We start from the raw sequence: 26,802 nt of genomic DNA on the forward strand, positions 1-26,802 counted from the left end.
AGGTGTTGCACACAGTAGGACCATTCACTTCTATAGTATCAAATAGACTCTCACTAGCCTTTTATCACAATGTGGGCTCCCTGGAAACAGAGCAGGGCTGAAGGGCTAAGTTGGCAGTCTAGAGGACCCTGGCAGGAGAGAGGAGATCACATTGCCTTGTTTGGATGCTCAGGATATTTTAGAGCACTTGTCATTTGGCTGTATATATTAGTGCCAGCCTTTCTGAAAAGTTGCACAGTGTATCAGACCCAGCTTTTCATTGTCTCAGTGCACCCCGGATGCCTATACTCCCAGGCTCTTGGAGCCTCTATCCCACGTATGTGTAAGTCTCAAACTGCAGGGGAAATGGGATTGCTCAGGGGATGGAAGGCTGGGTTCTGGGTTTATGTTCTCTGTTCTTCCCATCTTGGTAGAGGCCCTTAGGATGCTATTGAATGAAGCCATCTCTCTTTTAACCTGGCCACACTCCCTCCCTCCCTCCCTCCCTCCCTCCCTCCCTCCCTCCCTTCCTTCCTTCTCCTTCCTTCCTTCCTTCCTTCCTTCCTTCCTTCCTTCCTTCCTTCCTTCCTTCCTTCCTTCTTTCCTTCTTTTCCTCCCTCCCTCCCTTCCTTCTCCTTCCTTCGCCTTCCTTCCTTCCTTCCTTCCTTCCTTCTTGGTATAGGAACTGGTGCTTGAACTCGGGGCCTGAGCACTGCCCCTTAGCTTTTCCACCCAAGGTTGGCACACTACTACTTAAGCTACATCTCGACTCTGCCATTCTCTCTCTCTTTTTTTTTTTGAGGTCTTTTCTTCTCTTCCCCAGACTCTGGAAGCTGAGGCTGGGTTGCTCTCTCTCACAAATATATCTTTGGCTCAGAGGGAGCTGCTTTGTGAATCAGCAGGACAGGTTTGTTGCTTTGGTCTTTGGAGACAGCCGCTTACTGAGAGTGATTTTGCAAGCTCAGGGCAGAGCCTTTCCTCCCTACACACACGTCTCCAAATGCCTCCCCTATCAGTCTTTGGATATTCGGGCTTGCTTTCATGTGGACAAAGCTTTCCATTCCCCTGCAAAGGATCCAAAATGGAAATGAGTGCACATGTGTTTGGCATTGCCCATAACAAGCTGTTCTTGGCCTCTGTGCTGTGACTCATGTTGTTCCTCCTGCCAGGAATATCTCTCATGCCCTCCCTGCCCTCACGCAGGTCTTTTCAGAGTCCCTTCAGGCATTTCCTACCTCAGAGGATTCTTTACTTGATTTCTCTTAATTGCAGGAAGCAGACTGACTCAGGAGAGTCAGCTCAAGGAGAGGCTGTAGGGGTGGGGAGTGGTAAGGATTAAGTCAGTCATGAAGGAGACAGGCTCCTAGACCTAGCGATCTGCTTCTATCACTGATCTGCCCCCCAAAGAGACGGTAAGGTTCTGAAACTAGGGACTACATCTTATTCTCTGAAGAGAACACATCAAAGACCCCTTAGGGGAGTTAGGAATTAGTGAATAGCCCAAGAAAGACTCTAATTCACACCAATGTACAATCGACTAACTAGACCTATTTGTGAATGCAGAGAGCAGTTCATCTGGGAAGGTTAGAGTGACTATTGAACCAGTGACTATTGAACCAGTATGTAATTTCATACAGAGTCCTACAAAGGATATCTAGGGATGGGAAGGGTGCAGGCAAAAGCGTCTCTGGAGAACATGGGATACATTGAATCTCACCTCTCCTGGGAGCTGTGAGTGGACCCCTGTGTTTTGCATCTGAGTAGCCAATCCAACAGAGAGCAAGCTTATGTCTGGGGTCTGGGGAGCTTCTACCAGCTGTGTGCAGATCATCAACAGGAAGGGCCCTGGGCAGCCTCTGGGCCTCCACAGATGTTTTCCCGATTGCACTGGACTCAGATCCAAGGCCTCCCAACACGTGCTCTTGCTTTTGGAGCGTTGGCACAGTAGGCAGGATAGGGATGCTAGAGTCAAAGATCTCCAGGATTGAGTCACTGCCCAGCCCCTTCACCAACTACCGATGGGATCTCCTGAGAGAGGCTGGATCTCTGCCCCTCAGCTTTCTCATCTGTAAAATGGGCTGGCCCACTTCATTTGGTTATGAGGTAGACTAACTGTTAGTAGTGTGTATATAATAAACTAGCTGGCACCTTGCCCACTGCTTAGTAGGTAGGTACAGTCGTTTTTGTTGTAGAGGTTTTGTTTTTAACCTTGTGTCTTGAGCAAGACAGCTGCTACTTTCCTCAAAGGAAGAGGTTGCATTTCTTTTTTTGTTTGTTTGTTTGTTTTGTTTTGTTTTTTTTGGGTCCAGTCGTGGGGCCTGAACTCTGGGCCTGGGCACTGTCCCTCAGCTCTTCAGCTCAAGGCTAGTGCTCTACCACTTGAGCCACAGCACCACTTCTGGCTTTTTTCTTTTTGCTTATGTGGTGCTGAGGAATGGAACCCAGGGCCTCAGGCATGCAAGGCAAGCGCTCTACCACTGAGCCACCTTCCCAGCCCCGAGGTTGCATTTCTTGACCAGCCAGTAGAGCCCATTATGGGAGAACCATAATGAGGGGTCTTACTTCCAGTCCCAGGCCTGAAAGATGTAGATCCTGGGGGAAGAGAAGCCAACGGGGCATAGGACAGAAATGAACCAAGATCACCAGCCCACGGGCACCCACCCCATTACCCTATCTATACCGCAGTGGCAGTGACTTCAAGGGGGTCCTTCCCCTTCCCCCTCCCCAAGTATCCTGGGGCTAGGACCTGCCTGGAGTTCCCTGCTGCCACTGATCCATAGCACCCCTCTGCTGCCCCCCAGAGGTCACTTCCAGGATGGCCAAGCTCTCCTTCCCAGGTATAAATGGCTTACTTCTTGTTCCCTGTGGCCCGGAGGTCCACCCTAGCCTTCGAGGTCTGGAAGGAACTATTCAGGATTCACAATGGGTCAGCACTTGGCCCTAACAGGGGCAGGGAAGTCATTTTACAGAGTAAGGTAACGAAACCAAAGGAAAGCAGCCATCCTACCATGATGTGACTCGGGGGCAGGATCAGGACTGGAGTTCAGAAATTCCCCCCAGACCAGGCCCACTCTGTACTGTAAAACATTAGGGCCTTGGGATCCATCCTTCGATTTGTTTTTTTGTGATAGTACTGGGGCTTGCACTCAGGGTCTAGGTGCTGCCCCTGAACTTTGTTGCTCAAGGCTGGAGCTCTATCTTTTGAGCCCATAGCTCCACTTCCGGCTTTTTGTGTGTGTGTCTATTTAATCTTACTTAGCCGGGCGCTGGTGGTTCATGCCTGTCATCCTAGCTACTCAGGAGGCTGAGATCTGAGGGTTGCGGTTCAAAGCCAGCCCATGCAGGAAGGTCTATGAGATTCTTATCTCCAATAAAACCAGAAGTGGTGCTGTGGCTCAAGTAGTAGAGTGCTAGCCTTGAGCTGAAGAGCTCAGGAATAGCGCTCAGGCCCAGAGTTCAAGCTTCACAACCGACCAAAACACCCCGCAAACTCCAAGAGTCTTACTGACTTTCCTTCCTAGGCTGGTTTCAGATAGGGATCCTCAGATCTCAGCCTCCTGAGTAGCTGGGATTACAGGTATATGAGGTACTGGCACCTGATCCCTTTGACTTCTTTTTTTTGGGGGGGGGGTCCGGTTGTGAGGCCTGAACTCTGGGTCTGGGCGCTGTCCCTCAGCTCTTCAGCTCAAGGCTAGTGCTCTACCACTTGAGCCACAGTGCCACTTCCGGCTTTTTTCTTTTTGCTTATGTGGTGCTGAGGAATCGAACCCAGGGCCTCATGCATGCAAGGCAAGCGCTCTACCACTGAGCCACCTTCCCAGCCCCTGCCTTTGACTTCTTAGTGAGTGGTTTTGCTGACACTTCATAGGAATTTAGTCTTATCCATTTTATTTTTCCTTGGTACTAGGAGGAAATTTGCCCTCCTTCTCCCTACCTCTCCACCCCTACTCTTCCTTTGAGTCCCTAAGAAATGTTCTGATGGCCAGAACCTCATCCCTCCCCACAGCCAGTCAGTATGCACCTCTGTCGGATACTCTGGCTCAGCGAGATGAAGCTGTTTGCAGCTTTCTTGGAGCTCAGGGAAGCCGTGCTTTTAGGCAATGCATTTTAATACCCATTGACGTGGCCATCCCCTCCCTGTCTCTTTTAACAGCATCTGCTACCGCAGCAGCACAGCTCGGACGGCAGGGGGAAAAATCTGTCTGTTGCATTCCATTAAAGAGCAGGAAGAAGTTACCAGCATTGATTGAAATTCTCAGGTAGAGCGAATCGGTGGCATTTGAAGAGGGGAATCTAATTTGATAGTTTATATTCCACTTAGGTTCCTCTTCTATCTGACTGCTGGCAAACAGCTGCTAACAGCCACAGCTGTCTGCATGGAGAGGAAATGCAGTCAGCGTGGAAGCGTGGAGAGTTCAAGACCACCGACGGAAATCCCCTGACAGAATAGGGAACAGAAGGCCTGGTGTGGGTGAAAGGCTGGGCCGGGTGCCGGTGAAACTGTTCTCTTTGCCCTTCTTGGGTCTCCCCTGTGAAAGGATGAGCTTGGATTGTCAGCAAAGCCTCTCCTGTTCCCTGAATGGGTGGTGGGGGGAAGGGAGATCTGAGGGTGAGCAAAGCAGAGTACGCTTTGTTCTCCCTCACACAAGGCCGTGGGCCTCACTCGCTTTTCAAGTCTTTGCACATCATCCATACTGTACCTGTGGCGTGGCTGGAAGGAGAGGCTGTGTGTGCCAACGTCTTCTGCCCTGGAGGACCTGTCCAGATGTGAGTAGTTGGGTCATCCTTTGTGATGGAACTGAGGAGCCTCCTAGAACTGCTTCCCATTGGTTCTCATCCAAGGCTGGAGCTCCGGTGAGCAGGGCATCACCCCCTCTAGTAGGAGGGCCAGGCTTTGCTCAGGCCACGTGGACAGTCATTGGCTAAGAGCCCAAGTAGTGGCCTCCAGCTCCAGTAAAGCTCACATCATGAGGGATCTGTTACAAGGGTTAGGGGAAACATGGGTATCTGCTCAGTCTCCACCAACATCTGGCTTCCTTCCCTCACTAACGGGTCATCGCTGATTCATTTCAGGAGGCAGAGTGGGGACCACTGGGGAGTAGACGAAGATGCAGGGTGTGATGGATCACCCAGGTCCTCCTCAGCTTCCCTTCTTCTTGTTTCAGCCATGGTGTGGAGCTGGGTGGTCCAAGTGGCCATGGCTCCTTCCACTCATTGAGTGAAGGGGTCAGGAGCTGTGGACACAAGGGGACCTGGGACCCTGGCACAGCTATACATAGAAGTGTCCCGATGATGAATCTGTAATGGCAATCCTGCCTAGATCCAGACATAAGAATCTCACCTTAGCACCTTCCTTTCCCTCATCCACTCATTTTCCCCTTCCACCTTCCATCAAGAAGATTGCCTCAGTCCCTTTGCACCTGCTCTTTTGTTGGCTTAGTGTCCACCTTTCCCTTGTTATCCAGGCTCCTGCTTGAACATTATCTCCTGAGTTTCTCTGACTAGCCACTTAAAATCAGACCTGCTGTCAGCGCTCAATTCCCAGGGCCTAGAAACAGGCCGGGCAGGCGGTTGGATACATTGGATACATATCTGTCCAGTGAATAAACTGCAATAATTGGAGAGGGGTAGAAAAGCAGATTTCACTTGAAGAAAAGCTTCTTCCACTGATGTTTCAGACTTCCACTGATGTGTCAGGAGCTGGCAACGTGTGAGCAAAGGCTCCCGGCCACTGGCCCAACCCTTGGGGCTGCAAGTACTTGCCCTTTTGTTTGAGGATGTGTTCCTCTCAGCTTCTGGGTCTGGGGGCTTAATCTGAAGGAGTATAGTAGACAAAGATCATTTGAAATAGAATGAGGAAGGATGCAGACTGTCTGCCCTTGTTGGTACGGTGGGTCCTGGAACAATGTGATGCCAGCATATGACAAATATAGAAAATGTATGTAGCTGAGGCATTTGCTGGAATAAACAGAGTTGTGTCTTCAGCCTTCTCTCTGTCTCCATGATTCCCTTTGCCCCTCGGGAGCTCCTGTTCATGCTGTAGCTGAACCGTGGCACACTAACATAGGAGGAACTCTAGTGGAGGGTTTTAAAGTCCCTATGTACTCACAGTGCTGAGGATTGCTATAAAGTTCTCTACCACTGAGCTACACCCCCAGCAATCACTGGAGAGCTCCATCTCTCAAAGGCAGGAATTTTCAGGTGTCTGAAGACTTCTTTAGTTTCTTCCACTGAGCTCTGTCTGTGATAGGAGCTCAAGGTGCACTAGGACAGCAGGTGAATACACACCTGTGTCAGGTGTGGTCCTCAAGGGGAAACTCTCCCATGAGAGCATTAGGGAGGGCCTACCAGGAGGCAGAGTGCTAATGGGATGGAATATGACAAAGATGCTAAGGGCAAGAGCTTGGCCTGGCCCCTACCTTGAAGCACAAACACCTTGGCAGGATGCCTTGCCTGGAAGAAGGGCAAGTTGGTGGTTGGATCAAGGAGTGGAGGAACCAGGGGAGGGGATAGTGCTGGGCAGCGGCCTTAAGAATTGCAGGACCTCGGGGGCTGGGAAGGTGGCTCAGTGGTAGAGCGCTTGCCTCGCATGCCTGAGGCCCTGGGTTCGATTCCTCAGCACCACATATACAGAAAAAAAAGCTGGAAGTGGCACTGTGGCTCAAGTGGTTGGGCATTAGCCTTGAGCTGAAGAGCTGAGGGACAGTGCCTAGGCTTAGGCCCCATGGTAGACCAAAAAAAAAAAAAAAAAAAAAAAGAATTCCAAGGCCAATAAAGGAAGGAAACCCAATGGGGGCACACATTTAATATTCATCAGCTTTTTTTTTCCAGTCGTGGGACTTGAACTCAGGGCCTGGGTCTGTGCTTGAGCAGTTTTGCTTAAGGTTGGTGCTGTACCACTTTGAACTACAACCCCACTACCAGTTTTTGAGTGGTTAGTTAGAGAAAAGAGTCTCATGGGGACTTTTCTTACTACTGGCTTCAAACCCCAATCCTCAGATCTCAGCCCTCTGAGCATATAGGATCACAGGTGTAAGCCTGGCGCCCAACTACTCATCAGCTTTTTATCGATTACTATGGTCTTGGCAATCCACAGAAGAGAAAACAGAGAGGCAGAAACATTAAGCTATTTGTCCAGGACCATTCAATCAAGGAGTAGCAGAGCCAGGATTTGAACCCATATCTCCACTCCATCCAAAGCCACCAGGGTCACTTGCCTGGGATGGTGAAGGTCACGGGAGAGGCTGTTTCTTGGTCTCAGTCTGTGGGTTTGAGACTCAGGCCGGGTGCAAAATGGACACCCAAGACCACTGGCTGCCAAGTGAGAGGCTGGCGCTGCTCAGATCATTTGGCTTTGCACAGGCAAGAGCCTGCAGGGGCCAGACTAGGAACTTCACGTCCTGTCCCCCTAGTAAAGCTGGTAGTGGCATCACCATCATTTTTTAAATTTCCACACGGCCCTTTGAGCATTTTGTGGGCTCGACAGAGACTTGGATCAGGGTGGGATTCCCTGTTTTTGTTTTTGTTTTCCCCCCCTTGGCAGTACTGCGATTTGAACTCAGGTCTTTGTACTTGGTAGGCAGGGACCCTACCACTTGAGCCACAAGCCCAGCTTTTTCTTCTTTTTGTTTTAGTTGTTTTTCTGATTGGGTCTCGTGCTTTTCCTCTTGATGTCTCTCTCGTAGCTGGGGTTAAAAGGTATGCCCAGTCCTGGGGGTTTCATGTCTCCTCATTGACCATGATCCATTTTCTTATTTAATTTTCATTCTGTATATGAACTTAAAAAAATCATTCTCAGGCTGCTCATACAAGTGACACCCAGCTCCTTGGGAACCATAGGGTGCTGTTACTGAGTGCCACATTCCTCAACACCTTCTTTTTAAAACCCTGTCATGCCACCCATTAGACAAAGAAAAAATATATATGACTGTGATTTCCCTTGCTTTTTTTTCATTCCTCTCTCTTTTCATCTGAAAGGAAATATATCTTTACTTTGAATCACCTTCACCTCTCACATGGGTGGGATGTCTCTTTTGAATCATGAATTGTCTCTCAACCCAAACGCCCACCCCCTGGCTCACCCAGAACAGCTAGCGGCTGATATCCTCAAAGGGCAAGAGTAGATCCCATACTCTTGTTCGAGTTTAATGTGTCGCTCTAGAAGGCGTGCCAACACCAACAGAAGCCACTTGGCTGCTTTAACTTGCATTTCCAAAACCCAAACGTATTCTCCGATGCAGATAAATCAACACACGGGAAAATGAAACTTCACCAGGGTAAACGATACTTTCAGAAGGAAGCCCGTTACTGGTTACTGCCTGCCTTTTAAAGGTTTGCAGGGAAACGGCGCTCTTCCAGCAGTTAGAATGTAAAAGAACAAAACGTGTGTAGGAGGCCACCACAGAAAAGTAGAAGCTTAGAAAGCTGTGAGTTTGGAGGGCAACAGGGAGCAATTGTCTCTTACATCCCAGGCCTATCCAGAGACAGGCAGATGATCCATAGAGGAGGTTCAGAGCCCAGACAGGGAGTTATCACTAGGCTTGGGGGTGAGGGGGTGGGGAGGTCTGCTTCTTGGGAGGCCACGGCTGAAGCATGATGGGAGACTCCGTCAGGGAAAGGGAGGGAAAGGAGATGACCAGGAACTAATGAGCTCATGGTACTGTGTGCTAACACTCCTAATCAATCCCTTATTTCAAGTTGATCTCTTAAAAATAACAAAAGCAGCAGCACCATGGGCTCCTCTCCTCTCTGGGCTGATTCGTGGTTGTGAATTAGATGTCTTCAAGACAGAGACAATTCAGCCCCACCAAGCTAATCACCCAAACCATTCAGGCCCCTCGTTTGCCAATGCTCTTGAGTCTGGCAGTGCATTCCCTCCCCCCCCCCCCCCTCCCCTGCCCCGCTTTGTCCAGGAAGTACCGGGAATGATAAATAGCAGTACACTCAAGGATATACATTTTATTCTAAAAAGGCATAAAAATCCTACCTGGGAGGTTTCACTCCCAGGGTGTTTCAATCTTTCCTGAGATTTAATACCAAAAATAAATTCAATTTCGGCACTTAGTGGCTGCCTCATGATGGACTCTTTGCAAATGGTTGTTGAAGAAAGGCTTTAGCAAGTGGATGTCTTTACGATGTCTGGGCATCTGATGGAGGAGAGAGAGCGAGGCTTTCACAAGCACAAATGGGTTTTCTTGTCTTGTTTGTGCACAAAGAATGAAAAGTGTGGGTGTGATTGTATAGCTAAGCCTTGGCATAGTCCTGACCCCAGGGCTCACTGGGATCCCTAACTGTAATTACTTCCTCGTTCCTGTGGGGGTGGGGTAGTAGCTGTGCAAAGTCTTCCCTGATTTATATCTCCATCACTTTACTGATTACAAGTGGAGGTAAAAAAGCCGCACAAACATGGCTGCATATTGTTCTTCTTTTTCTTTTTTCTTTTGGTAGGTCTTAGGGCTTGAACTCAAGGCCTGGGCACTGTCCTTGAGCTTCTTTGGCTCAAAGCTAGTGCTCTGTCATTTGAGCCACAGTACCACTCCTTTTCTGAATAGTTTATTAGAGATAAGAGTCTCACGGACTTTCCTGCCCACACTGGCTTTGAACTTTGATTCTCAGATCTCAGCCTCCTGAGTAGCTAGGATTACAGGTGTGAGCCACTGGCACCTGGTATTAAAGCTTATTGTGTGTGTGTGTGTGTGTGTGTGTGTGTGTGTGTGTGTGTGTGTGTGTGTGTGTGTGTGTACTAGTACACAGGACCTTTGTTCTCACTTGGCTGTTTTGCTCAAATCTGGTGCTCTGCCCCTTGAACCATGCCTTCATTCTGGCTTTTTGCTGGTTAATTGGAGATTAACCAGCAAAACCCCAAACTTCCCTGGAGTTTCTGACCACAGGTCACATTGTCTGGGAGATCAGGTCTTTGATTTTCACTAGCAGTCTTTCAGGGAGCACAGCCCACCTTACTTGATTCTTGGTCTGACGAATATCTATAAACCCTGCCACCACAGTGCTACCTCATCCAGCCCCATCTGGTCTCCAGTCTATGATTTTATCCATCCCTTGTCACCTGCCTTTTGCCATTTCCCTCACCCTCCTCTCTCTCCTTCCTTTCCTCTTCTATTATGCAAGTTACAAAAGACAATAGTGAACTCTCCTGGTTAATGAACTATGCATCATGGACTTCAAAAATTATTAACTCACAGATAAGATTCTTTGATCTAGATACCACACACTGACCACACACACACACACACACACACACACACACACACACACACAATGAAATCAATTCTAGGCATCATATAATTCCATTCACCTATTATTATATATCTCTAACAGGTGATGATCCCTCAAAAATAACTACAACACGGCTATAACATACTTTATAATGACTTAAGATTATCAATTTTCTGCCAATATTCAATTGTTTGCTGATTGCCTCACCAATGGTCTTTTTAACAACTAATCACTGTCGTGAGGAGATCTCTCACTGCACTGATTGATATGTCTGCCCATCCCCTGCAATCTGTAGACTTTCCCTCCCTCTTTTTTTGCCTCTTACATTGTATTTATTGAGAAAACCAGGTTTCTAGAGTTTCCAACTCTCTGGGTTTTGCTGATCGTGCTTGTGTAATGTCCTTTAATGTGACCTCTGACCTTGTGTTTTCTATGATGACCCGCTTCCAGTTTTGCCTTACTGTCTCCCTCGTACCTGGAGCAATGTCTTCCATAGCCTGGTATTGCCAAAAAGGGGTTTTAGAAGAAGGAAAACAGGGAGAAGCAGCAAAGAAGGAAGAGTTAGGGCCATCATGTGGCCATGGGTGTGTCTCTGGTGGGATTAGCTCTGGTAAGTCTGTTAAAAATGAAGGGTCCTGCCATGGAGCTTACCCCAGCTCTGCAGATCTGCATGCCTCCACCCCTCTGCACAGTGTCCCTGCCAGCTCCCACAATCGGAGCCTCAGGATTGGGCAACGCTGGAGGGTTGGCTCCTTCCCTTCAACTGTCGCACACCTGAAAGGAGCTTGAAGCAACAGGAAGGGCAAAGCCTCTCTCCTGAAGTCACCTGCAGTGGTGGTTTTCCATGGCTCTGCTCCATCTAGATTGTGGGAGGGCAGAGGAACTGCAGCTGACATAGGATCTGACAACACCCACTGCTTCCAGGATCCTCTCCAGTCCCTTCTCTGGACCATCCTTTTCCTGGACCCACAGAACGTACGTGGACATGTCTCTGCTCCTTTGTCCATTTCTGAGTTTACCAGACCAGCCAAGCCTTCCCCTCTCTCATTCCCTCCTCCTTCCTTCTCCTACCTTAGGGCTATGGGCTTTGGCGCTTCCCTTCCATCATTATTTGTTTGTTTATCTTTCTACTGGTGTGCCACCCCAGGGATGGCTCCCCTCACCAAGCCAATCTGAATTAATTTTGCAGGGACAATTCCGTAAGACAATGTATCAATTGCTGTATTAAAATCAAGATGTATCGTGTCGCTCACATCCTTCCAAACTCTTAATTTCTTAGTTTCCTCAAAGGCACAATCAAGTGTGTCTGGCATAATTTGTTCTTTATAAACCCAGACTGCTCATCGCATGTACTTGTAATTTTAAAAAGCCTTTTTGGCAGTGTTTTATTTCCGTAATACTTCTCTTTATTGTATTTGGTGATTGCATCTCGGTGATTAAGGGGACAGTGAGGTGGACCTCAAGCCCCATTCTTCTTGCCAATTTTATTGTGCCAGACTTCATCCATCCACGCAATCCTGCCCTCTGGAGTTATGATCCAGTCACACTGACCCCTGGGGGACAGGACCATCAAAACCAGCTGGGGAACCAAACTAGGGTGTAGTGGTCAAGTTCAAAGGATTAGAAAGGGCAAACAGAACAAGGGTTTATCTGAAACAGGGGGTGGCAATGATCAGGGTGGGTGTGAGGGGTTGAACCGTGTCCCCTCAATATATACACGAGAAGCCCTAACCCCAGTTAGGGCAGACCTTAGTTTGAAATAGAGTTGTTGTAGGTTGTAATTAAAATAAAGATGGTGTTATTAGGATGGGTTCTAGTTCCATCTTACATGATGTTCTCGTCAAGAAGGGGAGAGTTGGGCACACAGACATGTGCACAGGCAGAGTGCCGGGTGAAGACAATGAGGAAATCTGAAAGATGCATCCACAAGCCAAGGAATGGTGGAGATCTCCTGCTACAACCCGTTGCTCGGTAAAAGGCCTGATACAAATGTTCCCTCATAGTCTGCAGAAGGATCTAGTCCTATTTGATGCTTTCCAACTTCCAGTCTCCAGAACTGGGAGGCAGCACACATCTGTAAAGACCCTCAACTATCTTCCTTTACTCTTGCAACTCTAGAAAGCCATTATCATGGGGATGTATAAGCGCTCTGCAGGCAGAGTGCCTGACTTTGGATCTTGTTCCCTGCTTTGTTAACCATGTGGCCTTGGAGAAGTTCTTCTGGCCAATTCCAGAGTGGAGCCATCTTAACACTCTTGGTAGTATTGGGAGATGTAGTGGAAGTTGTTGTGTCCTGAGTTTATTCCTTCTTCCAACCAACGGGGTCCCCAGCATGTGGCTTCTCTATCTGGCCTTGCTTCCTGCATCTCTCAGCCTGACTGTGTTCCTGGAAATATCTGAGATGTACAGATGCAGAGTTAACATCATAGATGCGGGACAAAAACCTTCCTCTCCTCTGGGTGGAGGACAAGCACCTAAAGGATGGTCTCTTAGAAGCTCCTTGGGGAAGCTCAAACTCCAGGTGCCTGAGGCTGTAACTTCTCCAGCAACACACCTTCCCTGGCCTTCCTAGCTCCACTCACTTGGTGCCTCATTCCTTCCTAGGAATTGCCTAATTACCTCCCAACTCAACCTCATGCTCCCGGATTTTCATTTCGAGGTGTGTCTCTGAAGGATCCCAAGTGAAGAGTGTTTGATTCAGAGAGACCCAGCATGGAATCACTGGTGGTGTTCAGCACGCAGTGGGCACTCAGTGGGTTTCAGTGAGGATCCTGTCTATTCTTGCAGCACAGATGATGTCAGCAGCCTGTGGCATGCACGCATGGAGCCTCCAAGGTGCTCCGTACGGTGTGAATGGGGGTCTCCACTCAATAGCCATGTGCAATGTGTGGTCTGGTCTTGTGGACACCAGGAGGGAATGGGATGCAACGTGTTCAGGTACATTCAAGACTGAGTTGGGCATGGTGGCTCAAGCCGGTAATCCTAGCTACTCGGGAGGTTGAGGTAGGGAAACTGTGGTTCAGGAACAGCCCATCACAGAATTTCTCTTAGTCTCCCTTGGCAGCAGTGGCCGTGTGCTGTGTGCACCTGTCATTGCAGCCATGTAGGAAGCACAATGGCTGGGTGTGGTGGGGCCTATCACCCCAGCAACACAGGGAAACAGAGGTAGGAGGATTACAGCCTAGGCTGGATCAGACAGAGAGCAAGATCCTACCCCAGAAATAACCAAGGCAAAATGGGTTCAGGTGGTAGAGTGGGAGTTAAATCAGCAACACACACACACACACACACACACACACACACACACACACACACACACACACACACACACACACACACACACACACCATAGGGAGACTATGTCTGTGTGCAAATGTTACTGTGCACTGTGGCAGGGGCAGCTGTTCATTCTTGGAAGTTTCCAGGCTCAACACCCAGATTTGACTAGAACCAGGCCATCTCCATCAGCTAACCTGATGCTAGGAATTTCTTCATTTTCTCAGCCCCACACTGGCCTCCCTTCACACCCAACAGCCAATTTGCTTTTCCTCCAGTGTCTGCCTGGCTTGCAGTAGTATGATGGAAGGCTGTATTCTGGGAGCTGGCCTTACCAGGCATGCGAAGGGCATATTACTGGCTGTGAAGACCCATCTCCCAACCAGAGATGCACACCGGGGGAGGGGAAGGAGCCTCGGGTTGTCATCTGTGTTCAGTCATCATTATCACTATGAGCAAAAGATGCTGTTAGTTCCTGTAGAGCTGTATTGACATTTGGGGACCAACAGTCCTTCGTTGTGAGAGCTGTCCTGCCCTCTGTAGGACATTCAGGAGTATCCCTGAGCCAAGCGGTACCAACCAAACCTGTCTCCAGTCCTTGCCAGATCTACCCTGTGGAGACAAGAGCGGCCCCAGGCTAACCACCATGGCTGTGGAGCGAGATCTACACCTAGGAATAGAAACATGGGAAGCACTTGTAAGCAAACCTCACGACTTGCACGGTAGCTTGGGAACAGGGTTCTGCAGAGATAGATGTATGTGTTTTCAAATTTCATTTCTCATTCACCGGGTTTGTGACCTTGGATATAAAATGGAAATCAAATCATATCAGTCTCCTGCTTAAAACCCTCCAGTAGCTTCTCATTGATCTTAAAATAAAATCCATGCTTATTACCATAGTCTACCAGAACTAAACCTCATTTTACACCACTCCACATTCTCATGCATTCTCTGTGGCCTCAATGAACTCCTTCTTTGCTTCTGTCTCGAGGCTTTGCTGTTCCTGCCACCTGGAGCATTCTCTCCTCAGATCACCGTGTGCTGCTTTCTTCTCAGTACTCAATGTCAGCTCAAGCATCTTCTCAAAAATGTCTTCTCTTCCTCTCTCGCTAATCTCCCTCCTTCCTGTCACTTCTCAGTGACTTGTGCTGCCCCGGTCTTCTTAACTCCTCAACATTCACCTTTTCCTTGCTTAATATCTTTCCAAGGTAATCTCTATGAGAGCAGGGTCGGCAACAAGTAATGTACCTCCACAGGCTCGGGAAAGTTAACGAGACAATACTCATTGTCAAGTAACAGCAGCAGTAAGAGTAAGGCAAGGGGCCAGGCAAGCACATGGCGAATGGTAAATGTGGTACTCGTCAGTGAAAGGGGACTCTAACTTAGTGTTTTTATCACACATTTTAAAGTGCATCTGTCGCAGTGTGACTTCCTCCAAATTATCTGATCTTCTGTTGACGCTTGGACGGTTTCCCACAGTGTGAGTCCTTCTCTGTTCAATGTGAACTCCAAAACCTACGTCTCCTAGCCAAGGGGACCTGTCTTCCTTGATTTGCGTGAGGCTTTTCTGGTTTAGTCCTACACTTCGGGAAGTGCCCAGGGCAGGACCACTGGCGTGGTTGGTTGCCTTATTCCTATCTTCCAGGAAGATTCCTGAATAAGTACAAGTGAGATGTTGATTGGAATTGAGTAGAAAGATGGACCTGTCAAGGCATAGGATGTGTTTTGCTGGCGTGGTCTTATGGTGGGTGATAGTTGTGACACAGACTCAGAGTCCCTTAGAGGCCAACCCTAGGGTCTGTCCTGACATTGGTTTCAACGGCTGAACCCCAAGGCTGCTGCTTCTGCAGTTCCAAACTGAGTGTGTTTTAAAAATGTCTGTCTACTTACTAAGTTGTTCTCTGCTTAATCCTAGAGAGACTATTCTGTATTCTGCAACTGAGAAGCTCAAGCAATACATATGGTAATCGTGCAAGGGTCTACCTGAAGTCCACGCTGCAGGGAGAGTCTCTCGAGGATGCTTGTGGTAAGTCAATATCTGGACAACCCAGGGGGTTGCTCATTACCACTCCTTTCAACTCGATGAGACAAGTCCTGCCTTTCAGAGGCTCTCACAACAGAGGCGTGTGGTGAGATCTCCCCATCAGTGTGGAAATCCCTAGCAGGGGGTCTTAATTACGGTGGCATCATTCAGTCGGTCGGGAGGCCTGGTATGGACCCTGCTAGAGCTGGGAGAGGCTTAGGAAATGGACCAAGCATGGCCCCAGAGGAGAGCAGGCAGGCTAGACAGCATGCCAGAGGGTGAGAATGTCTATTCTCCAGAGAGGTCTCCAAACCGGGGGCCCTTCTGTCCACGGTTAGTCTCCCCAGACAGAGAGGGAAGCTGAGGACACAGGAACCCTCAGCTCTTTTTCTCCTCTGTCTCTCTTTGCAAGTACACTTCTCCCCATCCTTCCTCATAGCCCTCCAGGGATCAGGAGGCCTTGCTTTTGTCCTGGGAGGGGAGGCTGAGACAGAGAATCAGTGTCATAGTCGGCTTTCTATTGCTGTGGCAAAATACCTGGGAAAATTAATGGAAAGGATTAAAGGCGCATGTAGTTTCTGGTTTCAGAGGCTTTGGGCCATGGTCACTTGATGGTTGTTTCTGGACCTGTGCAGAAGCAGAGCATCATGATAGGGGACATGCGGTAGAGCAGAGTTACTCACTGCATGGCTGTCAGGAAGCCAGGGGAAGGAGAAGGCTGAGATCAAAACACACCCTCTAAGAGTACACCCCTGGTGATCTCCTTTCTCCAGCTACGTCCCAGGGCCTAGGTTCCCACTCCCCCATTTAGTGATGGTGAGGTCAAAGGTCTTGTGATCCAGTTGCTCTCAATGCCACCCCTCCCCCCCCTTGGCTGCTGCTGCATTGGAGACCAGGCCTTAACAGGTGAGCTTTGGAGAGACATGTAAGTTCCAAACCACAATGATAGGGAATAGCACAGGTGCTTTCTAGGAGCACGTGCAACAGTGTTATCTACTGAGAGTACACATATAATGCTGGGACTCCATCTCATGTAGCTATGTGTGAAGGTTGAATCAGAGACATAGGTTTGGCACTGTGATCACTGGAGTCAAAACATTTGCCACTACCAAGTATTCTAAAGTATTCTACAAACACCTTAAAAATCTTGCCAGGAGTCTCCGAGGTGTGGAAGGAAAAAAAAAAGAAAGGTGGACTTATAATACTGACCACCAGAGTACTACCACTAATACCTATGTCTACCAAATCAGAGTATTGGTGTTGGACAGTAGATAATGTAATGGTACCTAGTCTAACCATGGTGCAAATGTGAAATGAAAACAAGTGAAACAAGGGGCAGCAGTGAAAAATGGAAGCCATACCAAGCCAGCTCTGTGTGTGTGTGTGTGTGTGTGTGTGTGTGTGTGTGTGTGTGTGTGTGTGTGTGTGTGTGTGTGTGTGTGTGTGTGTGTGTGTGTGTGTGTGTGTGTGTGTGTGTGTGTGTGTGTGTGTGTGCCGGTACTGGGGCTTGACCTCGGGGCCTGGGTACTCTCCCTTAGCTTTTTCCCAAGGCTGGTGCTGTGCCACTTGAGCCACAACTCTATTTCTAGCTTATTTCTTTGCTAGTTATTTGGAGGGGTAAGAATCTCATAGATTTTCCTACCTGGGCTGGTTTCAAATGGAAATCCTCAGATCTCAGTCTCTTGAGTAGCAATGGGACAGGAGTAAGCTACTGGTGCCTGGCTTCAGTCCTTTTTAATTCCCTAATTCAACAGAAGGGGAAAACAGGCAGGCAGTAGGAGATGACAGAGAATGCAAGGTGAACAGATTGTCTTGTGGGAAATAGCTTCCCTGATGGGAAGGGAAGGGGGATTGTGCAACCAGTCAGTCAGTCAACCCAACTACAGGCACCAAGAGGTCAGCAGCCCCAGGTAGGGAGGGCATAAAGCACCTGGTAAGAGCTGACAATCAGCTTCACCAGCTGGGACTCCACCTGCTACACACATCCAGCCCCAAGTACTATTACTCACTCCTTCCTGCTTGCTCACTCTCTCTGTCTCCATCCTCAGCTGTCAATTCTCATGTCTCAAAATGACACACGTTAAACATCTTAAGAGAAGTTGGGATTCATCATGTGGTGGTGTCAACTGAGAAAGCGGTGCTTCTGTGGGGCCTGTCGCTCACACGTGGGCTTTTACCTCGCTTATCGATGATTAAAGGGTCCTGGATGGTATGAAGGCTTGGCATTCTTAGGTGTTACAAACTGATCTGTCAGCTCTGTTATGGGTTGAATTGTATCTCCAATCGGACCAGGTGAAGTTCTAACCCTGGGTACGTGTGCATGTGACCTTCTTAGAAAGATATGATTTATATCTGTAAATGTCTGTACAGACATAACTGAAGCTGACATCATCAGTGTGCGCCAGAACGCCATATGACTGTTGTCCTTATAAGAAGGGAAGACAGAAGGAAGCTGGTAATGATGAAGGCAGAGCCACTGAAGGCAGAAAGAGACAAGGTAGGAGCCTTCTTTAGGGGTTCCAGAGGACGCATGGCTTTGGTAACATCAATTTCATACTTGCAGCTTCCAAAACTGCGAGAGGAGGAACTTCTGCTGGCAGAAGTCACCTTGTTTGTGGGCTTTGTTATGGGGGTCCCTGGAGAAGAATGTAGGAGGAGGGGTGGATTTCTGGTGGAGGATGCGGGAGGTGGAAGGGAGGAGGTATTCTTCAATGGACATCTTGGGATGTCTCTTCCTCTTCTCTGGAAGACCCACTCTCTTTGATTGCCCCTGCTTCCTTCACTTCTTTAGACAGAGGGTTCTGTGCTGAAGACCCCAAAGTAACATCAGTGTATTTACTCCTTCCTCTGCCTTTGTAGCCCCAGGAGTGGATGTATGGCAGGGCTGGAGTAGAGGACTCAGGTACAGAGCTCATCACAGGCATATGATTCCTTGATCTGAGCCTGTAACTCCCCTGGAAAGTAGGGAAAACAACGGGTCCACTTCATGGAGCTCTGTGTTAGCTGGCTTTTCTGTCGCCATAATAAATACCTAAGACAGCCAACTCTAAAAGGGAGGAGGTTTGTTTTGGCTCACAGTTTTAGAGTTTGTAATTGGTTGGCTCCCTTGCTGTGGGCCTGTACTGCACATCATGTGGGAGCAAGGGGGTGCAGAGGAATAACTGCTTACCCAGGGTGAAAAGCAAAGCAAAGGGTCAGGCTCCCAAGATTCCCTTCTAGGGCATGTGCCCAGTGACTGAAAACTTTCCCAGCAGGCCCCATCTCTTAAGGCTGCCACTGTCTCCCACCAGTGCCACACTGGGGACTAGCCCTTGAACACAGGGGGTTTGAGAGAGAGCTGAAGTCTAAGCTGTAGCAGATTCTTTTGAGAATCCAATGAGGTGATACATGTCAGGCGATTAACATGAGCAATCAATCAGTGTTAATTATTGTTCTGCCTAGCATTATGTTGGGAGAAATGACATGGGTAAATTGAATATATTTCAGAACAAAGTGTGATAAATGCTGGCATAAAGGTGCAAATAAAGCATTCTGAGGAGACAGAAGAGAAATGGGCTATTTATACCTAGATCTGGGAGGATGTTGTCACATGATAGCAGCGGCTGTATGGGGTATGAGGAATGGTGAGTCTCTCTGCTGCAGGGCGGAGAAGGGCGGAGGGTGTTGTGAGTGTGTAGGTGAGCAGGGAGTGGGGAAGGGGGAAAGGGCTTGCCCTCGGAGGACATTGCATTGGCTCCCAGCAGGTTTGTAGACCACGTGTCTAAACCCCACCGAGAGCAGTGTATGACGAGACCGGGAATGGGTGGGCTCAGACAGTCATGGCTCTAATGTCTGTGGAGGGAGTCTACGTTTTTATTTAGAAGGCAGCAACCACTATGAGAGTCACAACAATCTTCTAGAGGAAGTCGGACAAGGTGGAAAAGAGGCCAAGGGACTCAGTATTCCTTCTACTCAGGTGTGAGAAGAGGTTTGAGTGGTGAAGTGGAAAGGGTGGACTAAAACATTTTGGGCTCATTACAAAGGGAACCCATCATGGGCCCAACTGGTTGGAAGTCAACATGAGGAGAAGGACATTTGAGGTGATTCCTTTGTTCCTTCCCAGAAGGATCTGGAAGGACAGTGATGAGTGATCCTCGACCCCTCTAAGCCCCTTTGGTTCTGAAGTCTACTTGTTCTTCATGTAGGCCCTGTGTGAGATGGATGTTGTTTGTTCAGAGAATTCGATGCTATTTGTGGGGTGATAGGAGACCAGTGGAGAAATGACAGATTTGGAAGTGAATAACCAATGTGTTACCTGTGACTGGGCACTGATGGATCATGCCTGTAATCCATATTGCTCAGGAGGCTGAGATCTGAGGGTGGTGGCTCCAAACCAGCCCAGGAAGAAAAGTCTGTGAGACTCTTATCTTCAGTTGACTAGAAAAAAAGCCAGCAGTGGAGTTGTGGCTCACGTGCTAAAGCTCCAGCCTTGAATGAAAAAGCCAAATGAGAGCATAAGGCCCTGAGTTCAAGCCCCAATATGAACACACACACACACACACACACACACACACAATCTAGGAACTCTTATGGTTTGGATATGCAGTGTTCACTTTAATGGCTCATGTATTTATTCAAGGGTTGGTCCCAGGTAGTGGTCCTATTTGGAGGTTCTAGAGAGTTTAGGAGATGGGGGTCGACCTGGAAGAATTATGTCACAAGAGGTTAGTCCTGGGGTGTGTCTTGTTCCTGGCACCTGCCTGTGTCTCTGCTTCCTGTCCACCATGAAATGAAGATGCTCCTCCACCATACATACCGCCATAATGTTCTGCCTGAGCGCACAGGCCCAAGCAACTATGGACCAAACTCTGTGGAACTGTGGGCAAAGTAAATCTTGCGTCCTTTAATTCAGGGATCTTGTCACAGAAATGAGGAAAGTAACTAATACCAGAGCCAACAGCCACAAGCAAAAAAGAGAGAGAGAGGGGAAAACAACAGCAACAAAAGCCAAACATACACACACACACACACACACACACACACACACACACACACACACTCACACACACACACACACACACACACACACACACACACACACACACACACACACACACACACAGGCTTAAAGCCTAGAGATGGCTCAGCATCTGCAGGCTCCATGTGATATATTTCCTCCCCTAATAATCACAAAGACAATATCAGGAGCTTGGGGGTGAAGGAAGGGGAGAGGCTGTGTGTGATGGGTTGAGGTGACTAATTATCCTCACAGAGACCTTGAGAAACAGGGATGTGCCTGGAGACAGACAAGAAGAGGGACAGGAGGAATCCCATGTGCTCCCTGGCGCCCTGGAGGGTAGAGGGGCATTGAGAACTCCCTCCTCCCTTATACCCCATTGGAAATATCAGTGTGTATATTTTCCTCATAAAACAATAGTCTTAAGAAGTTGTTTGTATAATAGAATGAGAATTAGCACTAGAAAGCCCTGTTTGTTCATAAATGAGACATTTTTTGGGGGTTGGTTGTGGGGCTTGAACTCAGGGCCTGGGCACTATCCTTGAGCTTCTTTGTGTTCAAGGCTAGTGCCCTACAGCTTGAACCATAGGTCCACTTCTGGTTTTTGAGTCATTAAGTGGAGATAAGACTCTCACGGGGACTTTTCTGATTGGGCTGGCTTTGAACCATGATCCTCAGATTTCAGCCTCCTAAGTAGTTAAGATAACTGGCATAAGTCACCGGTACCTGGCTGAGACATGTTTTATGGGACCTGTAACGGGCACATGCACACCAGGGATTCAATCCCAAGGTGAGTGTCACAAACTGATCACAGATGTCTCACATCATTACTTTATTTTTATTTTTTTGCCAGACCTGGGGCTTGAACTCAGGGCCCGAGTATTGTCCCGAGCTTCTTTTGCTCAAGGCTAGAATTCTACCACTTGAGCCATGGCACTGCTTCTGGCCTTTTCTGTGTATGTGGTGCTGAGGAATCGAACCCAGGGCTTCATGCATGTGAGGCAAGCACTCTACCACTGAGCCATATTCCCAAACCAGCAGCATCGTTACTGAGGAGACCTGGTGACCTCTGGCCTCCAGTCTCAGTGCCAGCACATTTTCCCAGCTATGCCCCTCATTGCTGGCTCTCCCATGCTGTTAGGATGCCAGTCCCCCAGTCTCAATGGCTCCTGGAATGAATGCCACTTTTTAAAACAACGCAAAGCCCTCTCCTCATTCAGGTGTCACTCCTTCTGTCCCCTAAGCCATATACACCCAGCCTACTCAGCACCATCTTCACGATTCCCCCAATTATCCCAAGTCCTAGCCCCGCCCCCCTGGTTCACCCTCCTACCTCCCCCACCACTGGTTTCATGCAGAGGTTGTAACACTCGGAGTCTTGGAGTGAGGGAGAGCGAGGCTCCAGAGCTGACTACTTAAACGCTGACCTTACACAAATTGGTCTCTTGGAGCCTCCACCTATCCATCTGAGGGGGAGCTGTCTCTTTTCTGTATCCTCCTCTGCCTAGCACAGTGCCTGGTACGCATTGGAGTGGATACACAGGCATGTGATTTCCTCTGAGGATTCGATGGGAGCCCAAGTATTTGTGTTGCTTGCGGAGTGAACATCCCAGGCAAGTTTAAGTTGCTTCCTTCCACATTCCAGTCATACTATTCCCACTCTTCCTGACATTCTTCTCAGCTCCCTATTTTAGAAGACTGCTCACTTCTCTGTGTACCAGTCTGCCCTTTCCTGGCTGGCCCTGGCCTGTGAGCATCCTTCACCTAGCTGCTCCGATCTCTTCGTTAGTTCACATGGTTTCAGGGCACATCAGTACTCAACTGGGAAGCAAATAGGGCTATTTGGTACCTGTCTGGTTTTGCTCTATTAACCCCCAATACTTTCAAGTTGGAATGCATCAGTGGAAGAGATTTCTGCATTACTTACACTATAGAATAATCACAAAACATCAATGTGGGGCCTGGGACACAGACCAGGTCTTGGTGGTGTTCATGGATTTCTATGCATGTGTATTTGCATGCACAGGAACACACACGTACTCTCTCTCTGTCTTTCTCTCTTTCTCTCTCTCCCCTCTTCTCTCTCATAGCCAAACACACTTGGCTAAGCCTGGAAGGTACAGGGATGAGGAGGTACCCAGGGGCCACAGCCTGAGGCTGTTTCCTGAGTCAGGTGGGGTTAAAAGCTGCCAGTAACTTCTGACATCTGACTTCAGAGGAAAGTACATATTCACACACTCAGGACACCATCATAACACACACACATCGCAGAGGGCATAACTATAATCTCCACACCTGATCCTGCTCACACTGGTGTAGTATGAGTTCCAACTGGCTCTTCTTGATAGGGAGGTTAGAACAAGAGAAAAGATGTGGTCATGAAATGACAGGAACATTCACACAGGCACAGGCTCTTTGCTAATTAATTGGTAATGTGTGTGCAGCAATTTACTGTGCAATCTGTATCTGAGGATACAGATACACATAAGTAAGCCACCCCTTGCACAATACCCCAAATACCATCATTCAGGTTGAGTCCCCACAGGTAGGTATGCGTAAATGCAGGCTTACTTGAAACTCAAGTGCGTGCACGTGCACACACACACACACACACACACACACACACACACACACACACACACACACACTTTTTTAAAACAAATTTTTCGGTCCCATCTCTCACAAGAAAGACAAAATGGGAAGCTCACAGTTTTAACAGCCAGCTCAAAGACCAATGCGATTTCCCTGGTTATCTCTCCTAGGACCAGGGGGCCGAGTGTCAGATGAAATGACTTTTTAATGTCCATCTGGGAATCCAGAAGGAAAAGGAGGTAGAAATCACCCTCCCTTTGTAACCTGTCTGTCTCTCCAGCACTTGAGAAAATTGGATGCTATTAAAATCAATTTAACTCGAAAGGGCAATGGACAGTGGAGACTGGAGGGAGGCAGGAGGAACGTCGGCTGCAGCCCCAGGGCTCGCTGGACTCCTGCAAGATGCCTTTGGGGGAGATTTGAGGGGATTTTTTCAGGCTGTCTCTGTATGGTTTCCACAGCAACGAGGGCGGTGACCCTAATCAAAACTATTTGCAGCTAATCACTGCAGTCCCTCTCTGAGCAGCACCACGGACAGCACCCTCGGTGGTTCTCAGGTGACCTCTGGGGAAAGGAAAGATAAGACCCTATCTCTAGGAAGTCCCCAGTTGACAAAAGACCTGGAGCTCTTACCCCCATCACTCCTGCTGCAGCGAAAGGAGGTAGGTCTCTACAGACCCGAAGATGAAGGAGATAAAGATTAATGTTGGAAGCTCGAGTATTTATGCAGTATTATTAGCATCTGTATAAAACTTAAAAGCATAAAAATAATTCCAAATCTTCCTCCAAGGGATGCAGATGCAGGCAGCTCTTGCTTTGTCCAGCTCTCATGTGTACACATTTCTCTGTTCAGCAGAACCGATTTCTCCGTGAATAAGCCCAACTTGGAGTTGGTGATTGAGTAAGGACAAGAAGCATAACTTTGGGTGTCGGTTCTTCATGCTACAGATCTCTCTGTAGATGGCAAGGGTGCATGGCAGTCTCAGGATTCTTTCACAGTCTGTTGGTGGCTGGCTACCATAGCTGTTCCTCAGCTCAAAGTAACACATGCAGCAGTGTTGCTTCCCAGGGATACATGCAGGTGACAGTTTGCAAGAACGGATCATCTAAAGAAGAAATTGACCAGCCAACAAGCACGACCAGCAAAGAGGGCAAAGAAAGGGCAGGACTAGAAGTACAGTGGAATGTCAATGAAATTATAGAAAGTACAGAGGAGAAGACCTGGAGGTCAGAATGTGGACACGGCCATTACTAGAGACTCTAGATCTGCAGCCAGAGGGGTGAGATGAAGGACATGTTGGTAACATTAACCAAGAACATAGTTGTGACAAAAAGGAGATAAAGATGTCCCAGAGGAACTCATGCCAGCAAATACATGTTCAAAGAACTCTTAGAGACATTGTTCAACATCAAAAGTACAAAGGAAAGAAATGCTGGAAATGGATCCAAGCTTACAAAGATGTGCAACAATTCTCCAAGCACAGAAAAGGTGTTCAAGCTGCAGTGGAAATTACCGGACAAAAAGAGAGGCCAGTACTTGGGAAGATATTTTTTTTCCAGTCCTGGGATTGAATTCTAGGTCTGGGCGCTGTCCCTCAGCTCTTCAGCTCAAGGCAAGCACTCTACCACTTGAGCCACAGCACCACTTCTGGCTTTTTCTGCTTATGTGGTGTTGAGGAATCGAACCCAGGGCCTCATGCATGCAAGGCAAGCACTGTACCACTGAGCCACCTTCCCAGCCCCAAGATTTTTTTTTAACAGAGAAACCCAAACACCCTCATTCTCAAGATTTCTGATGCTTTCATCTTTTACACAATATTTAATATTTAAATTTAAATCACCATTTAAATGTTCCCTCTATATTTATGACCTAAGGAAGTCATAAAGTTTTAACCAAGAAAAACTAATGATCATGAAAAAAAATCATTGTTTTCCCTTGTTCATTTTAAAGACCATTTTGCTGGGTTTTCATTTGTGTGGTCAACTTTATGCCCATCAGAGTTAGCCTTGCCTCTTGGCCAGAATCTCTGATTGAGGTAGAAAGAGGAGGGCTAACGAAAAGAGTGAATAAAGACGAATACAGTTAGATTGTTTATTTGCATGGGTGAAACCTATTGAAGTTGTTTTAAGAAGGAGGGACTGGGGTAAGGGAGAGTGATGGAGTGGTAAGATTGATAGGACTATATTATATATACATGTGTGCAATGAGTAACCCCCCTTAAACAACTAATATATGCTAATAAAAAGGAATAATGAATCAAGTAAAATGTAATATATGGTAATGACAAATAATTTTGTATCTCAAGTAAAGTCTGGCTGGGAGGGGTACCCTGGGGGCTTTAACTGTTTTTATATTTTATTTCTTATGTTAGGGAAGGAGATTCCATAACTAGCTGTTGCATTTTCTTTATATTTCTCCCATGCTGAAAATTCCTTAACAAATACTCAAAGACTTGAGCTATGAAAGGAAACATATAAACAGCTGGACCCATTTCTTTACTGTATGTTATAACTATTGGTGCTGATTAGTAGAATTTAAACCAGCAGGGTAGCTTGTTTAGGGAGAACTTTCTGAAACAGGCTATTATGGTTTGGATGTAAAGTGACCGCCATAAGAGGCTCTTATATTGAAAGTTTGGTTCCCAGTCAGTGGTACTATTTGGGGAGGTTCTAAAAATATTAGGAGGAGGAGCTTAGCTGGAGGGAGTAGGCCTCTTGTCTTTGGCCGGCCCCTTCCTGTCTCATTCTCTACTTCCTGTCCACCCTGAGGTGAGCAGCCTCTCCACCTGCTCCCAATGTGTTCTGCTTTACCAGGCCACAGAGTTAAAGTACCCTAGGAAAGTCTGAAGGCTCGCTGGGGTAGGGGCTGGCTGGTGAGTGAAGGGGCTGCAGTGTGGGGTTCTAGTCTTTCCAGGTGGAATGGCTCAGAGCTCTGAATCAGCTTTCCTCTCCTTGGCCTCAGATGATGTCTGAACCATGAGACATGAATCAACACATCTGATCCAGGAGAGACGTTCTCCTGAGGTCTCCTGCAGGGATGTTTGTGTTTCTCCTTCTAAGTGTTAAGGACCAGGTTTGCGTTCCCCTAACTCCTGAGGGTGGCATGAGTCATTCTGGGTGTGCAGGAGCCCCTCTGGCCTACACATGAACTCTCAGGAAAGTGCTCTGCAGTCTTGGATAGGAAGCAAGGACTGTGTCAGGACAGCCACTGTCACCTTCCTTCTTCTCCTCTCGGCAGGAGCACACCGGTCACCAGCTTCTAGGTCTTGCATGGGATGAATCTCCAGGCATCATGATATCAGCATATGGAGGGGTGCAGGGGAGCGGGCCCCTCGGAAGGATCCTGGACAAACAGGACAGAGAGTCAGACACCATTTCCTCACCTGATCTTGAGACTCAAGGGAACACCAATTCTCACACATTGCTCTGTTCTCCGTGTCCTATTTCCCTGTAGCCTCCAGCTCCCTCTGCATCCTTCTGAGAAAGCAACTCTCCAGGACAGAGGCAGACATGGCCCTGACCACCTACCAAAGCCCCACCATCCATTCTTTTGCTCATCACCCATCTTTCCAGTTCTAGTCTAGTCTTTGGTGATTCTCTCTTCCCTGATCATTAGAAGCAGAAGACAATGAATAAAGAAACTTTGGGTGAGCGGAGAGGGGAGCTAGGCACTTGGCCAACATCTCTCTTCTCCCAACGGGTA

The 26,802-nt window shown here is 48.0% G+C and overlaps 1 long non-coding RNA gene across 1 annotated transcript in view; it reads left to right on the top strand.

The window, feature by feature from the left end:
• The first annotated feature begins 275 nt into the window (after nucleotides 1-275).
• The window catches only part of LOC138827749 (uncharacterized), a 35,070-nt gene continuing 8,543 nt past the window's right edge, over nucleotides 276-26,802 (top strand). Inside the window, exons 1-2 of the long non-coding RNA XR_011372174.1 lie at nucleotides 276-322; nucleotides 15,404-15,514. This is a non-coding gene — a long non-coding RNA (uncharacterized lncRNA). The remainder of the gene's footprint in view (nucleotides 323-15,403; nucleotides 15,515-26,802) is intronic.

This window comes from Dipodomys merriami, unplaced genomic scaffold, assembly GCF_024711535.1.
Source record: "Dipodomys merriami isolate MVZ:Mamm:240054 unplaced genomic scaffold, mDipMer1.0.p SCAF_16, whole genome shotgun sequence".
NCBI classification, from domain to species: Eukaryota; Metazoa; Chordata; class Mammalia; order Rodentia; family Heteromyidae; genus Dipodomys; species Dipodomys merriami.